Below are 25,032 nucleotides of genomic sequence, written 5' to 3'. Positions count from 1 at the left end.
CACCAACTCCTCACACAGCAAGAGCTTGAAAAGAAAAGGTGCATCCAAGAAACAATTTGCCCACACACAAAATGCATATTTTACAGGTACATGCAAGCCATGCTGCTGGGACAGACGTACAAAGCAACTTCTCAGCCTTTCCATAGCACCTTGGCTCCAGATCCAACATGTCAGCAAGCAGAGACAACAGAAGGACCTTTGGGAGGCAGATCTGAAATTCAGCCACCTGAAATTGTCTTTGTTTTAAGAGAATCAAAACACACCATGCCCTTAAGAAGCAAAGCCTCTTCCACTAGAAAAGAGCTTTTCTGCTGATGCCAGGGGAATCAAACTGAGGCGAAGGACTCCTGAGGAACAGATATGCATTACCAAGGACTCACAACAAATGTTACAGCCACGTGGAAGCGTCCCAGTGGGAAATATACAGCATTTGCAAGTTTTCCCTTGAGTTTTCAAGGTACTAATTATAAAATACCAGAGCAGCAAGACAGCTGGAGCAGATACAAGGTATGTGCTAGAAGAGGTGAAAGACTAAAGCATGGTGAAACCGGATAGCAATCACCTCTCTTGCTTTATGATTTTTTACACTTAAAGAACATCTCCAACCAAAGGCTCTCATCTCCTCAAGGCATGGAACATGGACACCAGACAAGTAAACTCCGCTTCAGCATATCTTCTTAAAGAAAAAGTGTTTTCAGATCATTCTTACTTCTATATTCTAGACAAAACTGAAGGAAACCTGAACTCCTCACAAACAGTAGAGCAACCACCACCCTGATATCAGGGATATACGCTATACAACCTTGGAGCAACATTAAGGCAATTAAGAACAAACAAACACACAATAAAATTCAGAGTTTGAAACAGAGACGACTTCCCATTTCTGTGTAATTTTCTTTATACTAGTTTGTTAAGAATTCACCTAATTTTACCGCCACAGCAGTAAAAGTCACATCACTTTGCTGCAGGCCACACAGCAAGAGGCACTTGAATGCAGCATGCTTCAGTTTCCTATCAGAACTTCATTTCTCCACCACACACTACAAGGCACATCTCCAACATCTTTTGCCAGTACTATTAAGAGTAACAAATGTCAAGCAGCATTTTAAAAGTTTTATTTGGGAAGTATCAATTGACAGGTCTGTTTAACATGAGGGGTGATATATACGTATCTCACAAAAACAATGCTGAAAAGAAGAACTGAACCAAATGTATGAGTCAAATGTGCTGGTACCTGGCTAATCAGCCCCACCACAAAGCAGCCTCCCAGCCCTGCAGTATGGAGAAACCATGATATAAGAAAAGGACTAAACTTCTCAAGCCAAGGTTTTAAGTGAAAAAGACCACTATGCCTGTGCTGTAAAGAAGTGTGTTAACTCACATCAGCTGATTTATAGAATCTTGATGTCTTCTGGTGTATGTCATTGGTGACCCCATCATCCCAGCCCTGTGCTACTGCCACGGCAGGCCCTGCTATCTGCTCGAGGGGGAGGCAGCAATGATAACAAGGAGGTGGGGCAGGATTCAAGTCAGGGGAGTAAAGTGGCTAATTACTGCTTTGGGCAGCAAGTAAAATGGCTACAAAGATAAAATTCATATTTTAAAGACAGCTTGTATTTTCAAGCAGAGAACTGTAAAATCGTGTGTTTTATCAGTTCCTAAAGAAATGAAACATGACAAAAAACCGAGACTGAGCATAAGATTTAGTTAGAGTAAGACTAAGATCAAGGACAAGTTGAGCACAGAGTTTTAAGTCTTAACACCTCTACTGACCTCAAAATAGAGAAAAACTGTGTAATATCTCTAGAGTTAGGAGCAAAAGTTTGCTGATGCTTCACTACAGTACTTTAGAAGCGCATTTCTCAGATGCATCCTCCATAAAGGAGAAACCCCATCGTATTTAGAGAAACACCCAGACACCTCAAACTAAGCATAAGTGGACATACACTCATTTAGAGTGCTTATGTCAGTGATAACAGACATGAATTCCAGTTTGGTTGTTGGATAATCTGTTTTCCACCCATGTAACATAATTAGCACCCAACACAGAGTGGCGAAATGAGGGAAGCAAGATGCCCTCTTTTCTCCCAGATCAAGGCACTTCATGAACATCAATTAGATGTTAATGTCCCTGGGAGGCAAGCGTGACAAGTCTTATTAAGCCATTTTAAAGATTAGGATACTGAGTCACAGAGAGATTAAGAACTTCCTCAAAACCAAGAGCAGAGTCAGAGAGGGGGCAGCTACACCCCAGCTGGCACTGGCAGCAGGGGACTGTGCTGCTCCACCTTACTGCAAGACTTAAGAGTCTCTAAGGGGCGGGGAGGGGGGGGGGGGGATAAATCCACACCGCCATGAAGTTTCCTGACTATGCCAACATGCCTCCATTTCGACCTGCAAGGGACCATCTTTAGATACAAGAATGCAGTTCGGTTTCCATGCTCAGATCTCATTTTGGCCGAAGGTACCAGCAAGGTTGCCAATTGTAAATAGTTTTTTTAAAGTCGACAGAGACCTCCAGATCTTTTACGATAAGCTTGAGAGAGAACTTAAAAACTTTTTGATACTAGTTCAACCCTATAACCCTTGGGGCAAATAAATCTACATTCATCAGTCTACGAGCCAACTCACGGCCAACTAACTATCTGGATTCAAGTCACATGCTGCATTTGCACATTAAAAACGGAGTGAACATGACAAGACAATCATTATCACAGGTTAACAAACACTTCAAAGCACAAAGAGAAAACCCAGCACATGCCATATTCAATTACCCCAAAAGGTGAGCAGGGAAAGATGTTATGCTGATTAACACACTCATTAAGACGCGTCCGAACTAATAGCCCACTTCAGTGTTGTAACACGTTTGGAAAGCACTTAGGTCTGTCTTAATCGCCGGAGCGAAAGATTATTTTGAGTTTTCCTGCGTGGCCGTCCGAGCCAGCGCGGCGTCACCCGGCGGTGCCCCGGACTCGCGGGGAGCAGGGGCAGGTACAGCCCGCGGCCGGCAGCGCCCAGACCCGCGCGTACGGCACGGCTCAGCCCGGCACGGCTCAGCCCGGCACGGCTCTGTAGAGCTCAGTGCAGCCCAGCAGAGCCCGGTACGGCTCAGCAGAGCTCAGTGCAGCCCAGCAGAGCCCGGCACAGCCCGCTGGGCACCGGTCGCCCAGCCCTCGGCGCCCGGCTAAGCGCCGGCGCGGCCCCGAGCGCCGCCGCCCGCGGAGCCGAGCCCGGCACTGCCGCCCGGGAGGGACCGCCCGGCCGCGGGGGTCCCGCTCCCAGCCCCGCTCCCGCCGCACCTGCTCGGCCCGCGACAGCGCCCCCGCCCCTCAAACCTACCGGCGGCTCCGCTCCACATGCTGCTCCTGCTGCTGCCGCCGGGGCTCGGTTCAGCTCAGCCCGGCGCGGCTGGGGCGGGGCCGCCGGCCGGGGCCGGCCGGGGCGGGCCGGGGCGGGCGGGCCGCCTGCCCCGTGTTAGCGCCTGCCCCAGCGCCCTGCGAGTAGCAAGGTGCGTGTGCCCCCCCGCTCCCGATTGGCGCCGGTTTGGGGCTTTTCCGAACCCCGCAGCCCCGGGCGGAGGGTCCGGCCCCGAGCGGGGCGGAGGAGCTGCCACCTGTCTCGGGGGAAGCGGTGCTGGGACAGCGCATCCGGCGGAGAGGAACGGGGAACTCGCGGCGGTTTCTCTCGCCCGTTTGGGTTCTGTTTCTGAGGAAGCTTGAAGGCTGTCACGTATCCGGGAGGTTCAAGAAGATTTAGGTCGACATGCAAATAGGAGACGACTGGAAAGAAAGTTCAAGATCGGCAGCTGAGGTGACTGACAGCACTGACACTAGGACTGCCTGGTTTCAGTCAATAGTAACAACATCTTGCTAAGGGCAGAAATGAAGATTCATGGAAAAGGAACAAAGAGAAACTATTAAGAATCACTTGAAGTGCTGCAGCAGGGAGGGTGAACAAGCTAAAGCTCGTATTTACTCACCTAAAGGTTTGATAAAAGCCCCAGCAGGCCTACTTTATAGGTAACCTAAACCAGTCATAAATATTTTGACGTGCCCCGTTTAAGTGACGCTGAAGAAGGCTGTGGCAGAACAAGGGAGTCAGACCGTGTTCTGCCATGACATGAGCTATCAGACCCTTTTCACAGTTCCCTCCTATGACCCAAATTTGAAGCAGCTTCAGATAACACGGAGAGAAAACAAGTGTGAATGTGGCCCTTTTTATCCATGCACAGCTGAATATAACATAATCTCTAATGACCCAAGTGTTTCACCAAGTCTCTAAAATAATTTGTTGATCTTAAGGCAGAAATTTTGTTGTAGAAAATACCTTTCATTTGGGTTGAAATTTGTCTTCTTGCTTTTTGCATCAGGCTTGGCTGAACCCAAGTTTTACTCAATCATTAACTTAGAATTGCAGTATGTTTGTCTGCTTATTTCACTTCAGGAGATTAAGTGTACTTTTTCCTCAAAGCAATAAAAGCAAGAATATATAAAAAAAGAGAAAAATAGAAATAATGGTGCATACCATTTCCCTGTTATCTAAAAGACTATCTTCTTTAGCAGCCTTGGGGAAGGCAAGAACAAGGAATGAGAAAATGCTCTTGGCAAACTTCCAGAAAAAGTGATCTGTAGTTAGCAAAGGGAGATGTGTGTATGGAAGAGTATCTATATGATTCGTACAAAGTCTTCCTAGTTTCAGTCCACCATTGAGAGCCAGAGAACCCAGAAAATACAATTTCAGACAGAATTTAACCACTACTAGGAAATATTCCAAACCTTCCCTCTTTAGAATACATGTTCCTTATTTGTTAGGAAAGATCCTTACAGCACTGGCCTCCCATGTGTCTCTTCACCTTCACAGCTGTCCTCTTCCATCCACGCCTCTAGAAAAAGTTACTATTTCCATAAAAAGTCCATAAAAAGGTAACTCTCTCCTGCCAACTCCTTCAAAAAATTTTATGCATCCCTAGGGAAACACATATGGGGCTGCATGAAGACCATCAGGGACCTTGCTATTTAGTAACTACAGTTAGTATATTTACTCATCATCCTTAACTATTTGATCTTTGAAAATGGCCAAAAGATGAATTCACACTCACTAATCTTAAATATTATCATAACCATCTTTAAAAATTATGTTTCATTAGATGTTACTTAACCAGAATTAAGAAATTCTTTATTCACAGTCACACCTACCTCTCTCCAAAGGAGAACATAACTAAGATACAGTCTAATCTTATCACTCTGGGCTAAGATGAGTACAATTCAATAAAGATTAGATTAACAAACACTAATCAGGAACCATCAATCTGGCATTACATAGGGCTCTGTTGATACTTTAGCCCACCCTCCCTTCTGTGAAGAGTGGGACATGCAACCACAAAGGGAAATAGCAACTTCCCCGGGTGCTGCACAGCCTCCCCTTCCAGTGAGACCAAGTTCCTAACTCATTTTTCTAACTTGACAGCTGCTTTGTAATTTTTTGTTATTGTTGTTGTTCAAACATAGCCTGTTCTCCTCCACTGAAAGGATAGGAAAAAGGAATAAGAATGAATAGTCCTTAAAAAAACAATCCAATCTTATCAACTAGGATAAAGCCTTGCCTGCTAACTCTGCTGTAGGCTGTTCATCCCTCTCACTGTGGCTGATTATGTGCAACACTCCCTTTCCTGATATGTGCAAGCCTATGTATTCAAATTCTTGTAAGTGTGATCCTATCCACGTATCCCACACAATAAAAGCCCTTCTTGTGGTATTCTTTAAAGTGAACTGAATTTTTCATACAGAGGAGGTGGCCTGGTTGTTACATTGTGGCCTGGCTCTCAGCTGACCACGCTGAGCTCCCTCCTCCACCACTCACCTCCTTTATGACTTTGAGAATCCACGTATACATCATGTAGCAGTTCATAATCTACAGGGTGCAGGAAATAAGACTTCCTTAGCTCATGGGGGTTAAACTTTGACATTCTGCTACATCATGTGAAAGGCCATTACAGGTAGCTTGAGATTTTCCTGCATTCAGTTTGAAGTTAGTCATCATACTCATCTCTGGTGAGAATCAGTAGCTAAATACAATGTTTTTCTTCCTTCAGTAATGCTTTTTGTTTTACATGAACATATAAAGCCATTAGAGTGGTTCTTTTAAAGGAATTTTGCTCTATAGAGTGAAGAAAAGAAAATAGATCTAAGGAAAGGAAGCTGGACTCTTTACGTGGGAGCATATAATTTTCCAGGAGCCTGGAATAGCAGGATTTTCTTACCACCTGTGCAGGAAATAGCTCTTCCTACCCAATCCTGGATGTATCCAATGTATTTATATGCTACCCTTAGCATTTAAAGGAACTATTCTAGTGTGAGAGACCTAAACAACATTTCTCCTTAAGTTTCTAAACACAATAACAGATTTACACATTTGTCCTGAGGAACAGTTCAAAATATTTTGGTTCACTAAAAAAACCCAACAACCCAGAATTACCTACAAAGCACACATAGCTGATTTTCTAGTCCTCTTCCCAGAGAAGACTACAAATTAATTTGTTAGGGAAGTTTGGGGACAGGTTCTTCATCACCCTACCTTGCTCACATCAGCAGTTTCTGCAGAGTGAGACTCTTCCACACTGGCACAAAACTACCAGGATTTGTATTTGCCCTGTGCTGCCTCTACCCTTCAAGAGGGCAAACTCTAACAAACCATCCCACAGCACACCTGGCCAGTAACTCATCCCCAGGTTGGTAACATTAGTTCTTCTTTCCTCCGTGCAAATCTTCTGTTGTTTGGGTTTGGGGCACGTGTATAGGTGGCTTTATTTTTTCTGTGTGTATTTTCTCTGATATTTTGACAAAAAGAAGATAGAGCTTATCTAATGCAGGTTACTGACATAAATCTAGGAAATTTCACTTTTTGGATCATATCTGCTGGTTAACCCTCCCTGAAGCTAAAAAGGATTTTACTGACATAAATTTCTAATAATACCCCAAATCTGAGCACCGAACTCTTACTCTCAGTGTCATTCAAGATTAAAGGGTGGGCTCAGTTCCGCGCACACTGTGTCTCACCTAAAAAATCCAATGCGCAGGCTGGAAGGTGGAAAGACCTTCCCCGGTTCTTCGTTCGCGAAGAGACTGGCCATTATCCAAACCCACTTTGCTAAGTGCAAAGTGCAATTTTAAAGATTTATAGAGAGTACCCAGCTAGTCACCACCAGCCTCTTCAAAATCTTTAGCTCAGGAATTATAAAAAATCCCTTTGAAGGCAGAAGAAATGACCCTCACACTCTCTAGGAAAACTCTCATTTTACTAAGGAAAAAAAAATATAGTCCTGTATTTATTCCTATAATAGAGTCCTGCCTCCCTGTCCTTTTACTTCATTAAGGCATAACACCAGCTTTGGTGATGTTGGAATTACAAATCATGGAAACATTTTTGAGTTCTGAAAAGCAACAATCAGGACCTTAAAAAGTTTGAGACTTCTCTTAGGCCACATCTCATCTGTAAGGTGTGTTTGAATTTTGAGAAAATTTGACAGATAATCAAATAAGGTGGGCATTTGGAAGGGTAGAAAAAGTCATCAAAGAATTGCATTTTATTCCTTTCCTGTCCTTACAGTCAGTATTTTAGTCATCTGTTAATAAAAGATTTAGTCTTCCATAGGGATATATTTTTATTATTTCATTAAGGAATATCACTAAAAGTCCTAATTTTGTTAATGTTGGGTCATCAGAGTTTATTCCACAGATATTTTATCTTTTCATTTCTGACACTTGGGGGTTTGTGCTCAAAAGAATAAAAAAAAAAGCTTTTGATTTTATTTTGATTTACACAAGTCACTACTCTGAGAAATACATGAGAGATATCAAAGCCACAGAGCTACTTCTCCTGTTGAAATAAATGTCAACATCTCACTGACTTCAGAGAGAAAAGGATCAAATAATTAAACGTTGTTTTGCATGGATTCCAATAGGCTTTGGATCAGGCCTCATTTCCCTAGCTAGTGCTTGCAGCTTTGCTGCTTTGGATTCTGCTGACAAATGACTCTCTGTAAAACTAACCCACCAAGCTCAGCAAAGCTGATAAGATTTCCTTCCTGCACGGCTGCACTAACACCTTCCCTGAAAATGTGCTCTGAATTTGGTCATACTTGATTTCAGATTAAGACTTTGCAGAGAAAATTGAAACTTCAATGTCCACTACAGTAATAAAGAAATTTAAGTTAACACACAGGCAAATGATTACAGCTGGTAAATAGACTGTGCTTTTTAGGATGCTAAAACGTCTGCATGAGCTGGTAACTGCTTGAAGGATGTCACACTGCAAAGCAGGCAGAGTGCTCCAGATTGTATCAGAAGAAAAATACACTGATTTGAGATTGGGGAGATTTTGCGAGAAAACAAAACAAAACAAAACAAAACAAAACACGCAAACAATAAAAACAACTCAGAAGACTTGTGTATTTAGCACAGACCTGCATGAAAACAGTTCCTAAAATGTGACTGTCCGTGAATAAAGGGAACCTTCTGTAAACACATTCTTAATCCAAATTAACCTTTCTGTACGTGTTGTCAGCAAGAACCTGAGATTATTTCTTGTCTGTGGGAAACCTTCTGTCAGAGACAAAGATCACTTTCCACATGCTTTGATCTTGGCATATTAAATCTTAGCAGAGACTTTATTTAATTAAAATGTTATTTATGTTTTGTGGGTGTTACTGAACAAAGACTTCCTTGAGTGTCATTAATGGAAGAATGACAGAGTTTGAACCAGTGAGGACCATCACGATAAGTCTGAGTGCAGAGATGTTTTAGGGAAATTACTGTTTCTCAGACAGCTGAACACTCAGACATACTTGCCTAACTCAAGTATGAAACCACAACACTTCTAAGTGCCATCCTTCCAGTTTCACAGATTCTCATTCTTCATTTTTAAGTTAAACACTTGTAGTAAGTCTGTGCTATTGTAATTGTTTCTTTAATGTCTATGACTCCATATGCATGAGCAAACCCATGTTAGAAGTTCAGTGCTAAATCTTGGGGAAGGAGGTACTTTCTTTGGCAATGCCAGAGTTTACTTTGGGAGATTCTGGTGACTGATCATTTACTGTGCTGCATTATGCTGTATTAGAGAAGAGATGACCTCACTTCCCATGCTTAGCCAAGAAGAAATGACTAGGAAGAAGATATAGTCCCTTTTTTTTTCAATTATCTAACACAAATGTTTCTAACTTGCTCTATGGAGATAATAGAAAACAACCAGCAACTGCTGGGTATTAGTTTTGTCTGTTATACATCATTGTCTATCTTGCCAGCCTTAAATAAATAAATTATATGCATTCAAACCTTCTTTGTTTAAAAAATAAGGTTGCTAAGTAACAAGAGTTGTGCACGTTTAATGCCATTTATGGATTTTCAAAGGATACTGTCAAGAAGAGAGGAATAACTAAGGATCTATAGGTTCCACATAAATTTTGTTTATTATATGTATTTCAGCAAGAAGTGTTGATACTTATAAAAATTTGGTTTACCTGTAGGTTTGCATTTCAGTATGATTTATATATGTTACAAATGTTACAAATACTTAATTCAAAACTGCTTAGTTGTCATGGTCCAGGAGGTCAGTGGCTATGCTCAGTGAAATGTGCATATTGACATTTTTCACTACTATGCTTATTGGTAAAAGAGAAAATTTATTCAGCCTCCTATGTTTCACTGGAGTCAATACTATGCTCATTTAAAGCAATAACCAACTTTTCTTCTGATTTCACTCAACTGCAAAAAATAAAAATAAAAAAAGACATCAGTTAAAAGCAAGAATTCAGCAGTCATCACCAGAGGCCAAACAGCAGCACAGCAACACAACTGCTAAAGCTGAAGGTATTCATGGCATTGAGAGGCTGCCCACAACACAGACTCAGAAGAGACTTTCCCTAAACCTGGTGTTATAAAGTTGTGAGTTATAGGTCTCTAATCACTACCTTAAACTAAGGAAAATTACCCTCAAAAGATTGGACTTCTCACTGGGTAAAAATACAACCATGCGCTCAAAATGCTACTTGGGAATATGCTCTTCAAAGTTTAATTGCTTTTTAACTACTCACTGCAACGTCAAGGCTTTTTTTTTATTATTATTATTTTGTATTCAGCTACAACAGCACTGAAGATTTCTCTTTCTTATCTGATCACAGAAAAAAAAAAACCAAAACAGCTTATTCCTGTTTCCACCCTTTCATCCCTGGTTTCTTAAATGCGGCCTAAAGCCATTTTACCTGTTTAACCTTGTGTGATAATTAAGTTGTTCAAGCTTAGTCAACTTTGGTTTTCCCAGTTAAATTGGCCCCCTGCCAGTGTTGTCAGTCTTCCATAAAACTGTAGGGAAGAGCTCAGCCTCCCGTAACATCTCTGCTCCCAGAGGAGCTCAGCACAGCCAGACAGACGTGGGCCATGCACAGACAGCGGCACTACCCAGACCCCTCTGCCAAATCCACAGGGGCTCAGGACGACACAATCCTCTTCAGCACTGCTTGTGAGAGGGAAGAGCTGTGCTATAGCCCACCTGGCAGAGCAAAAGAAATTTTTCAGCAAGCATTTGGCAAGGTTGAGACCATGTGTGGAATAAGGCCGTGGCCACTCTCCTCCCTGCTGTAAGTTTTGGAGGTGTCAAGGGTGTTTCAGGCAGTTCAGTCCTGGCTGCTGCATCCACCAGGGGTGGCAGGCTTTGCAGCATTATGTTTTCTGCCACCCTTTGGCTTAGGACTGGGCAGAGAGGTGCCACCTTACAAATTGCCACCACCTCCCAGCGTAACACCAAGGCTTGTTGAACGGCCTCCTGTTCCCTGCATTTCTTAGCTCATGCAATCTCACCAGATCACAGCACAAACAGTATTGTTCCTGACAACCTGCAAAATATTTTTATGAACTCCATCATATAGTGTTTAAACATGTCATGTTAGCAACTTAAACAAACAAGCGTAGCTTAAAGAGAGACCTTTTCAGACTTGCACCACGTGCCAGTAGCTTTCCAGTTTCAGTACCAGGATAAAACAAAAGTATTTTTAAATTAAAAAAAAGGATCCCATGCATCTGGAAATTTGTCAGCAGGGCAGTTGGCATCCCTCCACCCTTCCTGCTCCTCTGTATCCAGAGTTTGAAATAACAGATTTCAGCTGGTGGAGGAGGAGCCTGAACACACCGAGAGCAAGACCACTTTGAACTCCCTGGAATGGTAACAGCAGCACTTGGGAAGGAAACAAAGCCTGGGCACAAGTGCGTTTTCTTAACAGCTGAAATGAAGACTAACAACTGCCACATTCCCAGGGGAAATCCTGTTGAGCAGAAACTTAGTCCCTGAGCTCGCTGTGTGATTGTTCCGCCTTACTCACAGAGCTGGCATTTCTTTCAAGAGCCCTTCATAGGGCAATATTTACAATTCATACATGGGACTGACCTGTGAAACTCGGCATAGCTCAAAAGTCTTCTTTGGCCTGTTCAGCCTTCCTGATTTGCAAGCACTTCTTTCTGCATGTGAAGTGCTTCTTTTAGCTATATATTGCTTCCTTGCAATGTCTTAATGAGCAGCGATTATGCTGCTCTTTCAAGATATGCATCTGCCATCACCCATTCACCAACACAGTGTTTAGCAATGCGTAAGCTAAAGGCGAAAAGGTATTTTCAAAATTTTAAAAAGTCGATTTGAAATATCTCCACAGGATTCAAATGTTTGATTTACTTCCTGGTGATCAAGAGAACACTGTCTGGCCTTTCGCCCACACAGACAAATATTTGTTGTCAGATGGTAAACAAAAGTTTAGTTATACATGGATAATTAATATTAAATTTCAACAAAATACGGTCGCTATCTAACAGACTGTTTCAGAGAAGGGTTTATTGTGAAAGTTTACAGATGAAACTTCCTTATTAAAAAAACAGTTCTGCATTTCAAGGAGGCTTCTGCTTTAGTTAAATGGCTGATTTCCTTCATGAACCTGGCCACTTCTCTTATTATTTACTCCAGGCAGTGACAGAGTAGGAGTTTTTTATTTTAGTACACAGTATTAGGATTTTTAGCAAACATGTACATTTCACTATGTGCTCACAGGGAGAAAGTTTACAAGTACTTTTTTATTTCACAGTATATCCAGATTTTGGAAACTTGCCCACTCTTGCTTTCTGTTTTGCTTAAAACATCAGTCTACAAAGCATCAATAAGCATCTTAAACTAAACTAATGTCTGCATGTCATTATTTATAAATGTGTAGGCACTTGCCTGGAGGCAAAAGAACCCATAATGCTGCTACCATTTACTGTTACCTATATGTAGCTTTGTCTGGTTTAGAGCAGGTTTTCCTACAGCATTTTTTTGTTCCAGCTTTTTCATTTGGCCTGCCCTTGGTACTGTGTGTAGTACCACTTTCACCCAGGCAGCTCTGGCCAAAGAAGGTCAGCTGAGAACAAGGGGTTGGAGCATCTCCCAGGGCCTGGCTGGGCTGTACGACTTGCACTTCTGAGGACAAATATGCAAAGTTTGATGAAGTCAGTGGAAAGACTCCTACTGGCTTTGGTTAGCTCTGGATCCAGCTATAAATTATGGAAGTTAGATTTTATTTCCATTACTTGTCCACAATATTTTTCTTCCTGTGTTAGCAACATAGCTCCTTTTTAAACAATGACAGAACTGCTCTTTCCAGTCAAGTGATCCATTTGTCAGTAAATTGCACTGGAATATGACCAGATAGGGATCCTGAGTTTGCTGCTAATTGGAGAGGGGGGAAAAAGGATGCTCCTTCTGGTTTTGCAGACAAAGTCATTGATTTCAAGGGAGCCATACGGTATCCTGTTATCCTTTGTATTCAGTATTCTAAAATGGGGAGCAGTTTTTATCTTACCTTTCCAGAAGAACAAAGTGAAGATATATCACTGTTCTAGGAAAACCTGTGGAAATTATAGAAAAACTTGCCTAAGGTAACTGACTAGTTTACCAATGGCAGAAGTCATATTTATGCTGGAATTCCTAGCTTGTGTCCCATTCCTTGCTCTCTCTGTGCATGTGACATGTGACATAAACAGACTGTCACAGAAGAAAGCCCATAGGAAGTGCACGGTAAGTCAGGATTTTGTCCATTTAGCAAGGGTAAGTTTAAAGAAATGTGTTCTTGGAATCAAAAAACACAGGCCTTGAAAACAAATGGACAGCTATCAAGGAAGTTTATTTTGAAGTTTAAAAGTGACTACTACCCCTAGACATTCATCTAAATAAAATAAGGATGTAAAGAAATAGTATTAAGTGATTAAAGGGGGGTTTAAAAAAAAAAAAAAGAGAAAATTTTCATTACAAATACTGGCGGTGTACAGCAGGCAACATCTATGCAGTCATGTATCAACAGACTCTGCTGTCTGCATAACAATTTTCCCTCAGAACATGTTCTATTTATAACCCCCCTAAGCCTTGTGCAGTATGTTTCCTGTTCAGACATACCACTTAATCACCAGAAAATGAATCAGCCAATACGTCCAGTCTCTTCCCAAACATAGGGTTCAAAACTAGTGAGAAAATTATAAGCATGATTAAAACTTGACTGATGAGTCAAAATATTGTTTAAACTGATTCTTATTTTTTGATATGCAATTGTTAGAAATTATTTACCTTGTCAGTGGGAGCACATAGGCACTTGTTCACCAAGAATATTTTGCTTATTCATTCACTCTGAAATGCTTTCTATTTCTATGATTACTCTACCACAATACTATATTTCAAAAGCAAACAGGCTTATGACCAAAAATTTTAAGATGGATAAGTCTCCTGCTGCTCTTCTCTGGTCTGGGTGGGCATTGTTGTGAAGATATACTTGATTTTTTTAGGTTGTATAAGAAACTATCTTGGAAACACAAAGACATAACTGGCTGAAAATGTTATTTTCAACTTACTTATTTACTAGCTCATTTCTGTTTTTTCAACTCTAGAATATCAGAAATCTTGTTGAGTTTTCTATGCTATTTAAATATTCAAACACAAACATCATGCAGCATATTCATCTGCCAAGAAATTAGAGATAGAATTGAATACAGAACACAACCATTTTCAATTCTCCCTTCAAGAGCAGAAGCATTATCAAAAAATAAGCATGGAGTTTCATCCTAAAACAATAACTCATGCATAACTACTATCTGCATGATTCATCATGGCAACAACCACAGAAATTCTTCCACACTCCACAGTCAAGAAAGAGAAGTAGAAATATTTCCTTTTGTCAAGATTTTAAAGCACCACATTTCTGGCATTTCAACCATTTAGCTTAAAGACAGCCTCACCTGCATGCCTTGTCCTAATCTGTATGCCCTAACAAAGCCCCAAAATATTCCTGAACCTTTGGAATGTCCTCAGAGACACGATCTACAAACAAGCCTCAGATCTGCACAATCTTAGACGTAGTACTGTAGAAAGAGAATTTCCATTTACAAAGGAGAAGATTTTTATATTGAGGACTCTTAAGTTTCACCCTGTTTTGCAGCTGTGGATGTTGTGGCTCAAGGAAGTAACTTGCTCACAGTGCAAACCAATGCCAGGCTGAAAATGTCCCAGCTTTCACCCTCATAATCTCTCCACCAAACACTTGTCTCCATTATTTTCACTGGCAGATAGGGAGAAGGAAGTTATGGAAATTACACCCAAGTAACATCATTTATTCAAAATCTCTCTTCTACATAAAAGCTTATTTTCTGTTATTGTTTTAGATACTTCACAAATCCAAGGCAGTAAGGAATATCACTAACAGTTCATGAGACCTTGGTCTGTTAAGCACAAGAATACCCGTGCTCCATAGCAAGAAAATTACCCTCATTTTATATCTATTTCAATTTATCTAGGTTTTTTACAGAGAGACTAACCAGTCTTTCTCTAATCACACTGGTTTCTTTCAAATGGATTTTTAAAACAGGTTGGAAATGACAGAAGAACATGTTAAATGCCTACACACAAGAGAGGGCTTTTGAAAATGAACCTTTTCCATATTAACTAAGTTGACTTCATATTGTGAGTCTTAATTGGCCAATTATGGGCATATGCATGGCATGGCAGTGTATGCCCCCATCCTGAACTGACCTGAATTCGTGCCAGAAGTGGTCGGAAAAATAAAGATGGGGTATCATCTGACTGACAATGTCATTCTGATAAATGGCCGAGGTCACATTCCAGCGCTATCATTGCTGGCCTTTCATCTGCAAAAGCTGTTCTCTCACTTTCACAGCCAGCAGTACAGCAGTGCCTCAAAAGCAGCTGAAAAACACACAAGGATAACTACCATAGAAACATCAGGGGAAAAATCAAAATACTAGCATGTTTTCCCAGCTACAAATGCAGTTTCGAATGTGTTCACCTCTACTCCTGCTCCAAGTTTTGTTCAAAGTATCAACCTTTCTTCATACTACAGGATTACTGGGGGTTCAGTATGGAAAACTGACAGGTGTGAACATAGAACTAGCAATCACAAAAGCTTTGTGTATCTCAGTATCTGCAAAATGCCGCAAGTTCTCCCTTCTCTGCGTGGCATTTCAGGTTCCCCAGTTTTTCTACCTCTGATTCCAAGTAATTATTAGTATGGTAATAATGAAACTGAATGTCAACACTGCAAAATCTAGGCATGCTTTGCTAGGTCTTTGCTCTTAATCAGGAAAATTTATGTTTCTTAGGTAAGATATGCCTACCTTCCCTCTTTTCCGAGCCAAAGTTCTTTCAACTGGTCCTCTATGGGACAAGGTGACCTCGACTTCTTCTGAAAAATAACATTTTTATGGCTCTACATTATGCACATATTTACAGGGGGTGGAAAGAGAGATGTGTCTGCAATGTCATTACAAGTTTTCCTGCTGACCCAGGGCATGCCCACGTGACCCTCGCCCTATAGTTGCAAGAAGTTTTGATTTAAAATTTTGTTTCAAAATAGATTTGGACAGCTGCCTAAATCTGAATGCCCAGGGTTGTGTTCTACATGAGAGAGAAAAGGGGGAAAAAAGAAGGAAAGTAGAGGGAAAAAAAGAAAGAAACTGGATTAAAAAGAAAACTCCCCAACTAAACATAGGCGAAATAATTAAACAGAGACCTTGGAAAACTCCATCTCCTTTAAACTTCTTAGGAAATAAAGATTTGAAAATATGTGCAAGTCAGCCAAAGTATAATTAAACAGTTCAACAGTGTACCTCTTATTTAACAAAAAGTCATTATGCAAATGCATTTTTTAGATTAGATGGAGCAAAATGAGTTGTGTACAGAACAAGAAGTAATACTTTTGGGCGCCAGTGTTACTTCCAAGGCCTCTATTTCTCTTGTATTCTTAAACAAGTCTTTCACTCTCTTCTGCGGAGAATAACTTGCTTAGTTTTTCCTTTTCACCTTCCTCCTTGCTCTAATATGGAAAAATCAGAAGTGGATGCAAAGAGCAAACCTGTTTGAGTTCGCTTGGTCTGATCCCACCTGTCAGTAATGCAGTGTACCTTTTGGGGAGATCACAAAAGCAAACTTCATCGAGATAAGGCAAATTAGGATACAGAGCAAAGGGCTGTTGTTACATTTATCCCATCAGACAGGCAGAACAATAAAACCCCTCGCCAAGGAGTAACACATCAGTTGGCCTTTTGTTTAGAAATGCTCAAGAAGCAAGAATCTGTCCATTATGCCAGAAATAGTTCCAAAAGATGCACCAACACCACACGTGGAGAGGCCTTTACTGATGTAGTAAATTGGGAAATTTGTGACTGTGGGCTGCTCAGGAGAGAGAGAAGACTTCCCAAAGTGACAAGTCAGATTGAAGCTTCTTCTCTAACTGTCCCTGAAAGAGCCTCACTAATCCCAGGGGGAACTCTGTCCCCTCACCTGAAGGGATGCAGTGTGAGCACATTTTTGCACACACAAAAAGTTCACAAGACTAAAACCCACTTAGCTTCATGCAACTTCCACTGAGTTCAGTGGTCCAAGATCTGCATCTGGATGATAAGAAAATAACTTATTTTCTTACAACAAATTACAACTCTATTTTCATCAATGCTCTTTCAGGAAGTGGTCATGTAGGATAAAACTGTAAGGCTGCAGATAGCATGGGTTTTGTAATTTCTACACTCAGTTATGTCCTGTTTGCTGGGGGTTACTCCGGCCCTAGATGCAGCAGCTCATCCAATAGTGATGTCATTGCTATGCAAAGTAAATGGATCATCTTAAATCATGCTCTTTACTGAAATCGAACCTTAAAACACTCAAAGTATTGACTTATTTTAAAACCATTTACTAATTCACTGCTTCTGATAAATTTCTTTGTGAATTGTTGTATGTGTATATGGAAATGGAAATAGAAAATAATAGGAATGGAGCCATGTCTTCTATCAGTTCATGTTGAATACACCCTTGATAGTAGATAATCAGAAGGAAAATTGGACTCAAAGAAAGATGTGCACGCAGATTAATAGCTGACGAACTTTATCTTGACTTAACTTGATTTCCTATCTGACCATATACTTCCTGTTCACATTACAGTACCCCTTTTAGAAGTATTTTAGTCTTTATTAAAAAGGCTTAAGTATTAAAGAAGCTTCTGCATACCAAAGAAGATTGCACCAAGAACTAGCTTGCCTCAGAATAAAAAAAGACTTCTGCTGCTGCAGGTTATTTGTGGCTTGAATGTATCTAGTTTCTACTTCCAAATTTAGGGTGTTTCTTCTTCTTGATTATAGAACTGACAGTCACCTTTCCCTTACCATCAATTAACTAGGTATTTAACATTGCATTTCTCTCATTTTTTTTTTTTTTAAATCCAAATGTCCAGTGTTCTAAGGACGATTGAATCATATATTCAATCGGCACAGGTGTATTTGTAAACCGCACCTACAAATACACATTACATGTCCACTGTCAAGCTCTATCACCCATAAAACTATGTAAACTGATATTGTTTATGTTAACATCAGTTATTTGTTTTCTTATTGCAAAACCCTCTTGGATTAAAGTAAGCTAAAGAAGTTCATGATCCATACCTTTTCCCAGTTTAAATATCAGTATATCATCTATTTTCAGTCCATTTTATCCTACAATACTTTAAAAAAATTCTTTAACTATCCCAGCTATACCCATGAATTATTGGACTGTGATCAAAGCTGTAAACAGATTTTTGTATGTAAAACAAAGTACAAGTGGGAATTAAGGGGGACGTATGTCATCACACAGCAAAGAATCAATAACAGAATAAAGTGACTTCAAATTTTAAAAAGGTTATGGATTTCTGCTCTCAATATATTGACTCTAATAAAACCTTCAAACAGCAGTGGCTTAGCAGGAAGTTTGGCAGGACTCAGTAATTCAGTCCGCAGTAAATAAAGGTGTGGGCAAGTTTCAAAACATCTCGGGTGGTGACAGGGTCAAAGCCCAGCACCCTTCTACAAATGGTGAAAAGAAAACTTCCAAATGCTTGAAATACTGTTCTCCAGTGCAAAGATTAAAAAATAGCACAACTGCCTGAATCTGAAAGGATACGGTAGCTGAAAAGTAATTCCATATAAAGAAAAGAAATAAAATCAGTAAATTCAGTAAGTGGTTATATTTAGAAGACCTTAGTGACAGATTCTTTTCTGGTATTGAATTCTTGCCAACCCTACCCCTTCTAAAGATAAATAATATCAAAGAGGCAGCTTTTGGTCATGAGAAACAAACACAAAGATGGTCAAGACTGCAGAAACAGATTGTGAAAGGCTGCTCTGGATCATACATAGTAGCTATGCAAGGGATCAAAACCTGATATGGATTTCTGTGGCAGAGTTACATTAGTCAGAAGAGACAATTTCACTTACAGGGTTGGCTCTCAGACAGTAAGTCCAGGTTTACACTGACTCTAAGCCCATTCACCCTAGAACAAACAAGTATGACACTGAAAATCAGGGCAAAATCAGAACATAAAGCATGACGAATAATGTCTGACTTCAAAGTCTCAGCAGTATTTTGTCTTTTATGAATACTTTAAATCTTCCAGTAACTTGCAGTTAATATTTTGAAAGCTTTTGCTGAGTTGAGCTGTGTTCTTGTACCATTGATAGATTTTGTTTCTATGCTTTCCTTATAGAGAGTGATTGGATGGATTAGAAGTCACTGGTTATTCCCATGGGACAAGACTGTTCATCTGATTAAGTACTACTCTTGTCCCAAACGCTGCTGACCAATATCCCAGAACTGGAAATGGATATTGAACAAAATCCAGCTTGTGAGGAAAGCCATTTATGAAACAAGCAAACAAAACAGCTGTGATTACGCACATGACATGAAAGAAGTATTTCTCTATGGAGCAACAGACCTCTGTCAGCTGGAGATCCTAAATTTAAACCACGCAGCATCAAGTTTCAGATATGCACCAAAACCACCTACATGTCAATATTTATTGAGACTTTTGGGTCTGTAGATGCATTTGAAAGGAAGGCAGATGCTTAAGGAGAGCAGATGTACTGCATTTTAATCCCAGGGTCTGGGTATATTTGGCTTCTCCTCTCATCTCCAACAGGATGTAAAACTATTTAGAAATGTTTCTTCTGTGTGAGGAAGACTTTACTCATGTGATTACTGAGTTAAGAGGTAAACATTAATGATTGTAAAGTGCTTTGAAATCCAAGATGAAAGGTAAAGGTATTATGCAAGAATGATTATTTTATACCATTTAATATAATTTGTTCAGGATGATGTCACGTAATGAGAAAGGAAGTATTCCTAAGCTGGACACAGATCTGGCAAGGGAACTTGTTTTCTGGCTGCAACAAATTTTTTGTTGCCCATATGACATAGCTACAACACACACCCTCACCACAAAAGAGAAGTGATAATAATTTTTTTGTCCCTCTAGTGTTTTTAATGTGTTTTTAATGTTTTTAATGTTGTATGAAACAGAACATCATTTCTGTAGGTCTGAAATAAATGGCAAACCAAATAGGGAAAAAGCAATACCTTCCAGTCTAGCATGTTCCCTGCTTTTACTGGGCCTTCAGCATTTCTGGTGCAATAGCAGATTTACAACACACAGAAAAAGGACTCAGCACAACAAACAAACAAACAACCCTAACCAACCAAAAAACCCAACAAACTTTCTTTACCTGGTCTTCAGATACCTGATTTACGTGCCAGCAATACTCCACAGACATTCAAGGCACCCCCCTCCCGTTGTAGGTCATCCCTGTATCTCCTGCCAGCTGGTGAAAGAAAAAAAGGTGCCAAATCTCTTCCTTTATCATTTCCCCAGTCCTGCCTGCCACACCTGTGAAATAAAGAGAAGTTTCTGCTGATGGACAGAAGTAAAATGAAAGAAGAAGGGAAAATGAAAGGAGAAGAGAAAAACCCAGAAGATTTCTGTACTAGTAGTTGGAAAGGGGTCTAACATTTTTTCCATTATTTTTTTGCACAAGCTGCTTATATGCTGTAAAGTGTAATTCTACTTCTAAAGACAGGCTCTGTCCCCTAGAGAGCTCTGAGAAGGACAGGGTTGCTGGGATGGGGCCATGGCAGCCAGCCTGACACCTCCCTGTCGCTGCAGCAGGTAACCCACTTGTCTCAGACAGACACTGGCAAAAACTTGACATTTATCCATGACATTGCCTCACACATTATATAAGTAAATCCATCTCTCTGTGTATAGCCACACAGGGGAAATATTTACACTGCTAAGCATTTGGATTATCAAAGCATAAATAAAGTGAAGGCTACTGGAGCCACTGCAACCCATCAGGGTGAAGCATGAGCTGCACCATGGAACGTGCCCCATTATATCCCGTGCCCTGGATGTGTCAGTGCTGGAATACTGGACTGTGCTTTTAGGCAAACCATATCTTCAGTAAGCACCGGCAGCATCTTAATCCCTTTAGTATGGCTCTGATACACTGATCACCAAAATCTAGGGCAGGCCTCTGAAGTAGCTGGATCAGGCTCTAATACTCCTTTAGATCATAATCCTGCAAAGATTTAACAAATGCAAATAACTTTATCATGTGAGTAGTTAAATGGGATGTTGGAGGACCAGGGTCAGAACTGGAACATTCCATCTTTGGTTATATCTATCAAGGATACAACAAAAACAAGAGAAGGGTTAGGGTGGCTGCTCAGAGAACCTGATTCTTAGGGATATTCAGCACTTCATTACTTACATATCAGCTTAAATTCACCCACAACTACTCACTCCTATCAGCTTCAAAGGATTTTAATCAGCATGCAAAGCTAAGTACACCTGCAAAAGATACGGACTGTAGCAGTTTCTTCTCACACAAATTCTGCGCTCTGCTGTGACCCAATGTCTATTTTAGTGTTTTTCCTCTTTTGTTTCTAAGCCTCCTTTTTGAATCTTCATCCTCCAAACAGGATACCTTCCTGGATAGCTCAGCGTGCAAATGTCGTGAAGCTTTTACCTGTAACAACCATCAAGATAATGCCAGAAATAGGAGAGCTGAAAGAGAGAAGCTACTCTTTAATTTAAAAGCTGAGCAATGAGTGTTTACAGCCCTCAGCTGAGCTAGGCTACCCTGCCCTTGCCATCTCAAAAGTTCTGGCTGTGCATTTGACCTGTACCTTCTGTATAAACAACTGGAAGTTTAATTTAAGGGAAAATAGTTGCATTTATTGAAAAGTTTTGTATGATTTTGCCAGGGGGAGATTAAACTGAGCAGAAAAAGGTGTCCAAACAAAATATATTTGAAAACATCGGGCAGATTATAGATGTGTCAGTTGAGAAGTATTTTCTTGGTCACTGCTAGGTTTCATATTGGATTATTAAAAAAGATTATCTAATTTTCCTTGAGCAATCTGCTACAGGCCTGCTGTGTTTAGCTTGGTGTTTGTCATTAGAAAGTCTCTGCCCTGTTGTTTACACATCTTCTCTCACAGAGAGAAAATCATATAACATTTTAGCAATAAACACTCGCAGAAAAATGCAAAGTATTCTGGAAATAAAAGAGGAGAAAAATAACTACTTGAACCTGGAATCTGGTTTATTCAATTTATATATGAAGGATGGATGCCAGTTATATTTTTTACCTTTTCATTATAAAGAAAATAAGACCAGAGGGAGAAAACAAACAAACAAAACCAAAATATAACAGAAAAAACCAAAAGAAAACAAAAAAACAAACTAAAAAACTCACACCCAACAGTGACTACTGCCAGTTTTGTAGATCGCTGTACTATTAAGATTCTTATTGGACCAAAAACTGGGCAAGATGACTGGTAAGTTCATAAATTCCTGCCTATCTGAAAATTATGTATAAGTGTTCAAATACTGGACAGTGCAGTATTAACTGCAACAAACTTTAGCATGTTATCAAGAATCTAACTTTGTTCCAAATAAATCTATCTATTTTATAAGTCACATGTAAAACATACTTGCCCTGATGATAAAAACATTTGGTACGAATGCTTCTTTAGAAGTTACCACTTCCTGTAATCCTTCTTAGTTCATTACTAACAGTTGTGTAATGGGTCAATTCTTTTTTATAGGCTGCAGTGATATGACACTTGTAAAACTGAGGTTATGAAATGAAAACTATTTTACAACAGCACGACCCTGCTTCCGCAGCAAACTCACAGCTAAAAATGTCTTCTGTGTTTGTGTATTGATTTCACTTCTGACAAACAAGGAAAAGTCCCCCTCTCTCGTTACTGGATGTTTGTTGTAATATCCAACATATTGAACTTTGATTTTAAAGTCTTGAAAGTCTTGAAAAGCTGCACAAGTCAGAAATACAGTAGCAGCTAAATGCAGAAAATGTCTAGATGACATTGTTAGAGTTCATCTACATCCCCTGTGTGCTTAAATCCTTGCAGACTGAAGGCCTAGGGTAATCCTTTTCCAATGTTACAAACAGGTTTCTAAAATTTAGTTTGGACAAAATTAAAATCAGAGAACTAGTAACAGTAGCTTTCTATACTTTCTGTCTGAAGAGTCAAAGGAGATGCTACCATTATTTACTACAAAAAAGATTGTGTTAATTAGATTAGAACTGGAAATTTGAATGCTGAGTTACTTGTTTAAAATAAAAGGGACAGGGTACAAAAATAGATTGCTGTTTCCAAGCCACAGAACAGCTTGGAAGAAAAAAATCATATCCAAGCAAAACTATGAAAATTGGGGAGTGTTTTAAAATTCTATATCTAATAACAAATTTCACCTTCTAAAAGTTATACAAATACTATTTTTTCTAGTTATTCTTTAAAATACACTGTTCAGTATAAATGTTGCCCAGGAATTAAAGGCTGCACCCACTAAATAGCTCAGATATTCCTGGTTTAGAAAAACTCATAAACAGGAGATCATCTAATCAGCCCATAAAACAGATTTAATTTTTATAGTCATTAGTAAATTATTAGTCACATTTCTGGATATGTTGAAAACTACCATGTGCCTAAGACAACACAGTCAATAAGTGTGACTAAATAGTCATTGAATTCCTAATCCAACATTTTCCAGTAATCCTGTCTTGTTGCTTGTTTGCTACTAAACAGCAAACAATTGTGTATGAAATATCACTGATCCCCAAGCATTCTAGAATCATGGCTCAGGCCCCCTAGTCTGAAGTTTTCTCACAATGAATATGCTTGCAATTTGCTTTTCACATCAAACTGAGCCGGTTGTTAAGTGTTTTTTGGCAACCACAACAGCTTGATATGTAAGTTATTTTCATGTTTATTGTAAGGTAAAAAAAATCCTGAAGCTGCAGCTCCACAAAAAACCCATCAAAAATCATGACACTTATGATACTGTTAAACGCAGTGATGAGACATATGGAAAAAAGAAGTGATACAAGATGTTTAAAAAGCTGCTTGTTTAGTTTCATCATGACATATCAAATAGACCTATCCCACAATTTTAGCATGTACGATAAAAGGGCTCTTTTATCAAAAGAAATTAAGGTAAGACAGGCAGGCTGAAAAACAGAGTCCTGGAAGATCAAAAGGAAAAAGGAAACAATTTGCTTGCCTGCAGGAAAAGGAAAACCTCATTTAACTAAACACCCAGGAGAAAAGGCAGCATGTACATAGCTTGAGAACTTCCATCAGTGGTACAATTTATCCTCTTGATTCCATCAAGAGGTGAATGACTGTACACACACATAAGGGCAGGCAGCTACATTCTGTTCCTTGTTGCAGTCACGCAGCTCAGGCGTGAGCAACCAGAGCTTAACCAGCCATTCCTATTTTACCTCTCTGTCTTCATTGTTTATGTGGATGTAAAAGATGGCAGTGCTTGTCCCATATTTCTTCTACTGCTGCACCTCAGGCCATTCTTGTGAGACAGATTCAAGGCACTGTGAAGACAAGAGCAAGTGATACGGCGGGGATTTCAACGGGCCCCCCAGTTCCCTGAAGGAACGCTGCAAAGGTGAGCTGTGAGTGCTCAGCCAGCACGGACAGGCTGCAGTCCAGCCCCGTGCTCACACATAGCCTTCACTACAGCGGGATTTCACAAGGGCAACTGGGGCAGAGTGCAGCCACTGCGTTTCAAAACATCTGCAGAATGTTTGGATATAATTCTTTGAAGAGGATTTAATTTTCTTAATGAGTCTGAGTAAAACCATTAGCTGCCACAGTTGCACAGGGAATACTTCAGGAGATTTCATGAGGCATAATTCAGCAGAGCAAAACAACACAAAGTCATACTTGTTGAACACACTATCTCGGAACAGAGCACACTGTTCCTCTAATATTTCTCCTGCACAGTGAATTTTTGAAAACACCGAACAAACTAACCACACTGATTGATTTTACCATACCAGAAACTACACAGATATATTTTCTTGACAATAGATTCCTGGTCAGGGCCACTCCCCGGGCAGATGGAGCTCGTTAGCCCTGTAAGGCAATCCATCTACGTCCTGAGGACCTCGCTGCCACCGTCCAAGCTCGCTTGGCCCCGGCAGATGAACCTCAGGATTAAAGGGTGGGCTCAGTTCCGCGCACACTGTGTCTCACCTAAAAAAAAAAAAAAAAAAAAAAAAATCCAATGCACAGGCTGGAAGGTGTAAAGACCTTCCCCGGATCTTCGTT

General features: G+C 40.2%; 1 protein-coding gene across 2 annotated transcripts in view; it reads right to left on the bottom strand.

Annotated features, from left to right (window-relative positions):
• The window catches only part of MICAL2 (microtubule associated monooxygenase, calponin and LIM domain containing 2), a 147,744-nt gene extending 123,462 nt beyond the window's left edge, over positions 1 to 24,282 (bottom strand). For both annotated transcript variants that reach the window (XM_027881789.1, XM_027881790.1), the window contains exons 1-3: positions 24,189 to 24,282; positions 20,100 to 20,260; positions 15,690 to 15,757 (exon numbers count right to left, since the gene is read on the bottom strand). The gene's annotated coding sequence lies outside the window, so the exon portion shown is untranslated. The remainder of the gene's footprint in view (positions 1 to 15,689; positions 15,758 to 20,099; positions 20,261 to 24,188) is intronic.
• Positions 24,283 to 25,032: the final 750 nt, after the last annotated feature.

The sequence above is a fragment of the Empidonax traillii genome, unplaced genomic scaffold (genome assembly GCF_003031625.1).
Source record: "Empidonax traillii isolate 1590-97213 ecotype Southwest subspecies unplaced genomic scaffold, ASM303162v1 scaffold95:size1152806, whole genome shotgun sequence".
NCBI classification, from domain to species: Eukaryota; Metazoa; Chordata; class Aves; order Passeriformes; family Tyrannidae; genus Empidonax; species Empidonax traillii.
The sequence above is the reverse complement of the archived record's forward strand: the minus strand, read 5'-3'. Positions and strand labels throughout refer to the sequence as shown.